At 48.9% G+C, this 7,275-nt stretch overlaps 1 long non-coding RNA gene across 1 annotated transcript; it reads right to left on the bottom strand.

The window, feature by feature from the left end:
* Positions 1-382: 382 nt before the first annotated feature.
* LOC122201989 lies at positions 383-6,269 on the bottom strand. The gene is made up of 3 exons (XR_006194415.1): positions 6,170-6,269; positions 967-1,168; positions 383-621 (listed from the first exon to the last, which is right to left on the bottom strand). It is a non-coding gene; the product is annotated as an uncharacterized LOC122201989 (long non-coding RNA).
* Positions 6,270-7,275: the final 1,006 nt, after the last annotated feature.

The following is a 7,275-nucleotide window of genomic DNA, read 5'->3' as shown; positions in this document are numbered from 1 at the left end:
CTTTCTCTGGTGAACGGATCATGATAAAGAGCTCCTCTTTTTTCAAATACTTTTATGTGATATCGGGCCCCTGGGTGGCTCAGTCGGTTAGGTGTCTGACTCCTGGTTTCATCTCAGGTCATGATCTCATGGTTCATGAGTTCAAGCTCCTCTGTGCTGACAGTGTGGAGCCTGCTTGGGACTCTCCCTCTCTCCTCTCTCTGCCCCTCTCCCACTCACACATGCTCTCTCTCTCTCTCAAAATAAATAAATTAATACACATGTTTTTAATAAATAAAAAAATACTCTTACGTGATAAAACAAAAGGTTGACAATCTTGTGTCAGTCCCCCATATTTGTTTTTGAATTTTATTATTCTAATATTTGTAAATGGGAGGGCAAATATGTGCCTGCCTCCGCCTCTAGGAAATCACCATCCCCCACCCCCCCACACACACATACACAAAATTGAGAAACAGCCACCCCATCTGTGATGAAACTAGGCAATATCTGTGTTCCCAGGTGATCCCAGTTGCCATCTGTGGAGCAAGACTGCCACCATACAAACAGAATGCTGGGAGGCGCCCAGGAGAGATGGTGGGCACCAGAGTCGGCAGAGCCAGGTTCGGCCCCTACAAGAAGCTGAGAAGAAAAGGAAAAAAGAAGTCGAGAATGTGACACTGAGAGAGGGGGCACTCGCTCCCCACATGTGTAGGAAGCAGTCTGTTGGCAAGGCGGGCATTTCTGCACTGTGTTACGAGCAGTGGCAGGTGTCTGTGGGCCAGAGAGAGACAAAGGCTAAACCCACCCACATCACCTTGGGACTTAGACTGCACTGTGACCCGGGAGAATCCCTGCTGGCTCCTTGTGCCAGATAGCAATTGCTGGGCAACGAACCATCCCCCAGTGTGGCGGCTTACAACAACTATTCATTTGCTAAAGGTTCTGGGGTTAGCAGATTGTGCTGGGTTCAGCTGGTGATCTCACCCATGGTCACTCGTGAAGCAGAAGTCCTCCTGTTGTTTGACTGGGGCTGGTCCAAGATGGCCTCCCTCAGGTGTCTGGCAATTGGAAGTGGAAAAAGAAATTCCACCTGACTCGATCTTTCTCCATAATGACTTGCAAGGCCAGAAGTCGGTAGAGCGATGTCTTCCAAGTTTTAAGAGAAAAAAGTGACCTAAAAATAAGGCTATGGAAAAAATGGTTTTAAATGTACAAGAAGTCAGAGACTATGGCTTTCCTATGCTCTCTTTAAATGAGCCCCTCAAAGGTGAAGGTTGGCCAGCTGTTACGGGCTGAATGGTGTTCCCCTGTACCATCAATTATTCGTATGTTTAAGTCCGAACCCCAGTGCCTCTGAATATGACTGTATTTGGAGACAGTCTTTAAAGAGGTAGTTAAGTTAAAATGAGATCATACTAATTCAGTACGACTGGTGTCCTTGTAAGAAGAGGAAATTTGGACACAGACACAGAGAGAAGACCACGTGAAGACACAGGGGAAAAGGGCCATCTACAAGCCAAGGAGAGAGGCCTCAGAAGGCACCAAGCCTGCAGACACCTCAGTCTTGGACTTCTAATCACCAGGACTGTGTGTAAATTAATTTCTATTGTTTAAGCCACCCAATGTGTGGTACCTTGTTATGACAGCCATAGAAAACTAACGCACAGTAGAAATTCCTGAGATTAATGAAAAAGAAAAGGGATGAGCCATTTCATTATAGAGCTAAGTCAAACACAAATGTAGATAATATGTTACACGCTGGCAGAACATTTGTAAGTGTATGAATCCGGCTTCAAGAGACGGGGATTTCAGTTGTGTGTAGGCCTCCAAATCACTGCTATATTGGGCAAACCAGTTGTGTTCTCTGGGCCACACTTTTCTCCATGGTAATGAGTTCCTTTAGAGGTGCATTCTAGAGAGTCCTAGGCATCCAGAGTGAGAGCCTCAGGGACTACTGAGAGGATAAGGAGGCGAATCTGCAGGGTTGGAGCCCTTCTCCACTTCACAGGCAGCCTCATGGGCTTCTCAGTAAGATCTCACTGAAAGGGAGTTTGCTGTGGCTAAAAAAAAGGCCTGGACGGCAATGAGATGGATCATTTCTGAGTTCCCTTCCAAGTCAAAAAGCTACTAGCGGTTTAAGGTTTGTTTCATCCCATTAGCCTTAAGACAATGTAAGGACATGTTGACAACTTATATGGGATTTGGCTGAAAGTGGGGGTATAACCAGCCATGCTTCCAGCCAAGGCCCACCAAAGAGGCAGCAAGCCACGTCTGGCTCCTTCTTTCTCAGGATGGGCCCATTGTGAGAAATGAATGCTACTTGCTGAGAAGGGAGAGGTGACCAAAGGAGCTGAATGGAGAGCGAATCCCAGGAGCCAACTGCCTGGCTCTGGGGCGACCTCAGGGGAAGAGCTCAGAGTGACTGCCAAGCCTTATGGCCAAGAAATCAACTCCATTGGAGGCATTTGTGCCAAAGCAAATCTTGGTCATTGCCACTCTCCTTCCTGTTCCTCAGCTAATGGCTTGGTCCTCACAACCGAGTGGGGCCAGAAATTCTCCTTAATAAGTAGACAAACAGCAAATAGTTTCTAACAGGCCGACCTAGAACTTTCCCCAAACTATCCTTCAAGAACCTCATGGAAGATGCCATCCCTTACATAACAGATACCCTCGATGTTTTACTTTTTTACTGGTGGAAGTGTTTTCTCTCTTGTCAGAAACTCAGGAGTATGGGGGTATTTTCAAGGTGTGCGGTGTGCAGGCTGCAGGAGGGACAGATAGATGGCAGAGTGAGAATTATCTGAGGAGAGACCTACAGAATGTTCCTCTGGGAACTGTTGTCTCCCTTCCAGGAAATTTTAGACAGGTTCATAGACCACCATGAGCTTGCAAACAAACTGTTAATAAAGAGGCTTCCAGTTGGGCTGGAGCAGGAAAGGGGAAACCCTGAGGCCATTCAGCAAACAGAAACAGAAAAACAAGTGGTACTCAGCAGACAGGGAGGCTGAACATTATTAACCTGCTTGCTGGGCAGTCCAGAGGCCACAGGAAATCGTCAGGGTTCCACAAAAGCTTCAGAGGTAGGCGACTATCAGGCTCTGGAAAGCAGCCAGGGTGATCGAGGTCTATTTTACTGGGCTTCTGAGGGCTCCTCTGAGACCCAGGTTGGACAAGAATTAGCAGCGCAGTCAGTTGTCTGACTGAGTCCCCACAGAGCAACTTGGATGTACTTTTCATATGATTTAAGAGCCTTGGTTGCCTCTGAAAGGGAACGCAGTGCAGCTGGCCCACAAAGCTGCAGTAGTTTGGGGTCTGGAAAAATCCTCTTCTGAGAGAGTCAGAACAGCACTGACTTGTGACCAGGGCCGGAGCTCAGGCTAGCCAGGGAAGCAGCTGTCACCCGGGTGCTGGGGTTGACAAGCAAGACAGCTAATCAGTGCTGCAGCTTTCCAAATGGGTGGGTGGGTGCACCTCGAGTCCCACCCAGAGGCTCCCTTCCATTTCTGGGGCTGCTCTAGACCTCACAGTACTCCCAGAGTAGGTGACTCCTGTAGCTGTTAGCTGGGCAGCAAGAGGTGGACAATTGTGGGGGCGGGGGTGGCCCATGCAGCCCCCACACTCTGACATGAATGATTTGGTTCTAACAGACTGCAGAGGCGGGTGCAGATTTCAACTCCCCACTGATCCGGAGACTTCTACTGGTCAGTATTTTCTGGAAACTCGTGCTCTTGCGGTGTGCTAGTTTTGGTAACCAGGTCATTCTGCTTCTCCCCTCCCCCATTTAGAACATCACTCAGCTATTCATGTATGTATTTATTCACCCAACAAATATTCGATGCCCACTAGGTGTAAAACAACAGCAACAGCAACAGCAACAGCAGTGGTGGGGTGGGGTGGCATTGCATTAGCCACTGCAGTGAAAGAGCAGGGGCGGCTGCCGTCTTCATGGGGTGTGCAGGATGGTGGAGAAAATGTACGCTATTTCTTTTACGTATTTAACACTTACACAGTTCCCTGCTAGGTACAGACCACTATTCTGGGCTCTTTACAAATAATAACACTTTGAATCCTCCTTACAATCCCATCCCATGAAGTAAGGAATATTAATATTCCCATTTTACAGATGAGGAAACTGAGGCACGAGGACATCAGAGCACCCTGCTCAGGATCACACCGCTGGGAAGGGCTTAAATCCAGGCAGTCTGGCTCTAGCACCCTTAAACCTTCCACCAAGGTGCCTCTTCAGCAGATAAATGCAAGTCGATAAACAGGAATGAAGAGCTCTCTATGCTCAAGAAGAACAATGGCTGGGGTGGGGTGGATTTTTCACACAGGTGGGGAGTCAGGGTGAACTTCTTTGAAGAGGTGACAGAAAGGAGGAAGCCTGTTCTAAGCAAGGAAAATGGCAAAAGCAAAGACCCTTGGGTGAGAAAAGTCTTGGTGAATTGACGGACCTCGGAGGGAAGTGGCGGCTGTCAGAGGAAGGTGGCGAGCAGAAGAGGGGATGGTGGGAGGTAGAGATGAGGCTGGAGGCTAGGCAGAGCCGGGCCATATTCAGTCTCGTTAGGTAGCTCTCGAGGTAAAGTAGAAAAAGAAGGGTCTGTCTTTAAGAAAACAGGCATATAGGGTAGCCTGGGTGGCTCAGTCGGTTGGGTGTCCGACTTCGGCTCAGGTCATGATCTCGCGGTCTGTGAGTTCGAGCCCAGCGTCAGGCTCTGTGCTGACAGCTCAGAGCCTGGAGACTGCTCCGGATTCTGTGTCTCCCTCTCTCTCTGCCCCTCCCCCACTCATGCCCTGTCTCTCTCTCTGTCAAAAATAAACATTAACTAAAGAAAAAGAAAACAGGCATATAATATAGAAGTTGATGTTTTCATTTTGAAAATGGGCCCATGGCACATTTCACACACAGTTCATCCTCCCAAACACCCAGGAAAGAGATAAAAGGGGTGTCACCCCTTTGTGTCACCACCCACCACCCTCCTCCCTAATACCCATCCCCCCTCCTTTGTTTCCACTAACAGAGCCTCAGTTCTGTTCTGGGAAGCCATGTGCCTGGTCCCATGCAAGCACCCTCTGTCCTAGCCTATGCCAGGGGCAGGGATGCCCATGTACACTGTCCCGGCTGGTGACACGTCAGTGGAAATCTGCTGGAGGCTCTTGGAAGCCTTTTACTTTTCCTCATAAGAGGCATCCACTTGGGGCCACTTTCCTTTCCTCTCTTCCTTGAAAGGGACAGGATGTCTGTAGCTGCAAGAACCATCGAGTAGTGGAAATGCAATAGCATAGAAGAAAAGCCAAGAGATTCTGAGAAGCTGGCTCCAAACCAGTGCCAGCTAGCTGCCCCAGCTACCTTCTTGTTTTTGGAGGGGGCAGGGACAACGTCTTGTTCATCTCAACCATTTCTATGACTGAGAGTTCTATTACCTGTGTTCTCTTCCTAGGTAATACACCTATTACATGATATGCAATCTGAGGATGAGAAAGTATCGGATTTACAGAGAGGAGATTTCAACCCAGATTCATCTGACTGCGTCCGTTGCTCCTTTCACTACACTACGAAAGAGTTCTTATTTTGCCTTTAGGGATTTCTATGTGTGTTTAACCTTTCTTGGAATGACGCGTGTCAACCCCCAAATCTCCATTACCCAGAGCCCCTCTTAGGCTACCATGATTTCACTCAAGTGACCTCATTCTTTGCTGGATAGTGGAGGTGACAATGGAGTTAATGCACAGATTAGCCAAAAGCCCCAGTACGTGGTCTTCTCCAAAACAAGATGAGTTGGCCAAATAAGAATCTCTCTTGTAGGGATTTGACTGACCTTGGTAGCTTTGGGAGATTGAGAAAGGAAACAGTGGAGCACATGGGAAGTCAGGATGGAAGGAACAGCTGGAACAGCTGTGCCTGCTCTTTTACCTCTCATACCAAGACTACAGGGTCCCACAAAAAGAGTGGTACCCCAGAGTAGAACAGTGTGAGTAGAGCCTAACTGTTTACAGAGAGGGGAGCAGGCTATTGGGAACCCACTAAAGATAATGCAGTACTCTGACACCGAAACAGACGAGGCTGTGTTGCCACCCCGTGGCCTGGAGGGGCAAAGAGGGAGCTCCCAGGAAGGACGGAGCAAACCCATAGCCATGCCAGGGAGTCAGGTGAGCAAATGCCTCAAGCTTTCCCGCCATCTCTTACCAGTGCTCACACTGGAGCTGAAAAACCAGGCAGTCTGTTGTGTATCACACACACAGGCCAGCAGCCTGGGCCACTGAGCAGGTGGAGAGGGTGGGGAGTAGATCTGAAGGGGCAGAGGGAAGAAATGAGTCACTGGGTGGTAATGACAGCCCACTGTGACCGACCCCAGCACACGTCACAGCGCCAGTTATTGAATTACTGCTTCTCAGCTTCAAACCCACAACGCTGTGCGCTGCTCTGCAATGCTGGGTCTGGAGGTGGAGCTTTCTGCTTTGCAACTGGCTCTTTTTTAGGTTCTGCCCACAAGACCGCTGGAGGCAAACCGGAAGTCTGGCAAGGAAGAAGAGACTCGCTCCTTCCGGTTTGCCTCCGGCCTCGCTCAGCCTTTATCTTCGCACCAGCGGAGACCGTCATTCCATGGGCAGCAGTAGATCCCCGTTGGCAGTTTTTCTGACACCCACGGAACTAGCTTTACTGTTTCCCCCTGGCCCACCCACACCAGCCGGCCGGTCCCCCTCCTCAGAAGCCTCCCCTGTGGGAGTCCTCCTTCAAGCTTAGAGACGGCAGCAGTGGCGTGTGGCAGCTCCTTCTCAGATGTCTGAGTTTCTGCTCGGCAGGAGACGGCCGACGTTTTCATAATTTCACCTTCTTTCCTTAGTTTCCCCAGCCTTAGGAGAAATGGCTCCTTTCTGAAGCCATCGTTGTCGTGATTGCTTTGTGTTCCCTTCTTGGCACAGATAAAAGAGCCTGGGTCCCTAAACCACCTATGGAGGAGAGCTACCCACCAACCAAGAACACATCCCCCAAGCTTTGATTTCAGCAAGAAGGACACTGCGGTTGTATACACCCGCTAAAACATGGCGATTATTTCTTACAGCTACTAACTATACCTATTATTCCTAAAGAGCTTGTAAAAACATGTGTCTAATACACCCTACAAGATCAGAATATTCCAGCGCTGTGTCTGGTGATCTATAATTTTAAAATGCTATGCCTGGTTTGGGAACCAAAGCCTAAATCACCCTAAAGAGAGAGATACGTATCAGGGGTCACCAATTAGCAACTAACCAAATTATAGGTATGATGCTGAGAAAAAGTTAATCCGT

Source organism: Panthera leo, chromosome A1 (assembly GCF_018350215.1).
Source record: "Panthera leo isolate Ple1 chromosome A1, P.leo_Ple1_pat1.1, whole genome shotgun sequence".
Lineage (NCBI taxonomy): Eukaryota > Metazoa > Chordata > Mammalia > Carnivora > Felidae > Panthera > Panthera leo.
The sequence above is the reverse complement of the archived record's forward strand: the minus strand, read 5'-3'. Positions and strand labels throughout refer to the sequence as shown.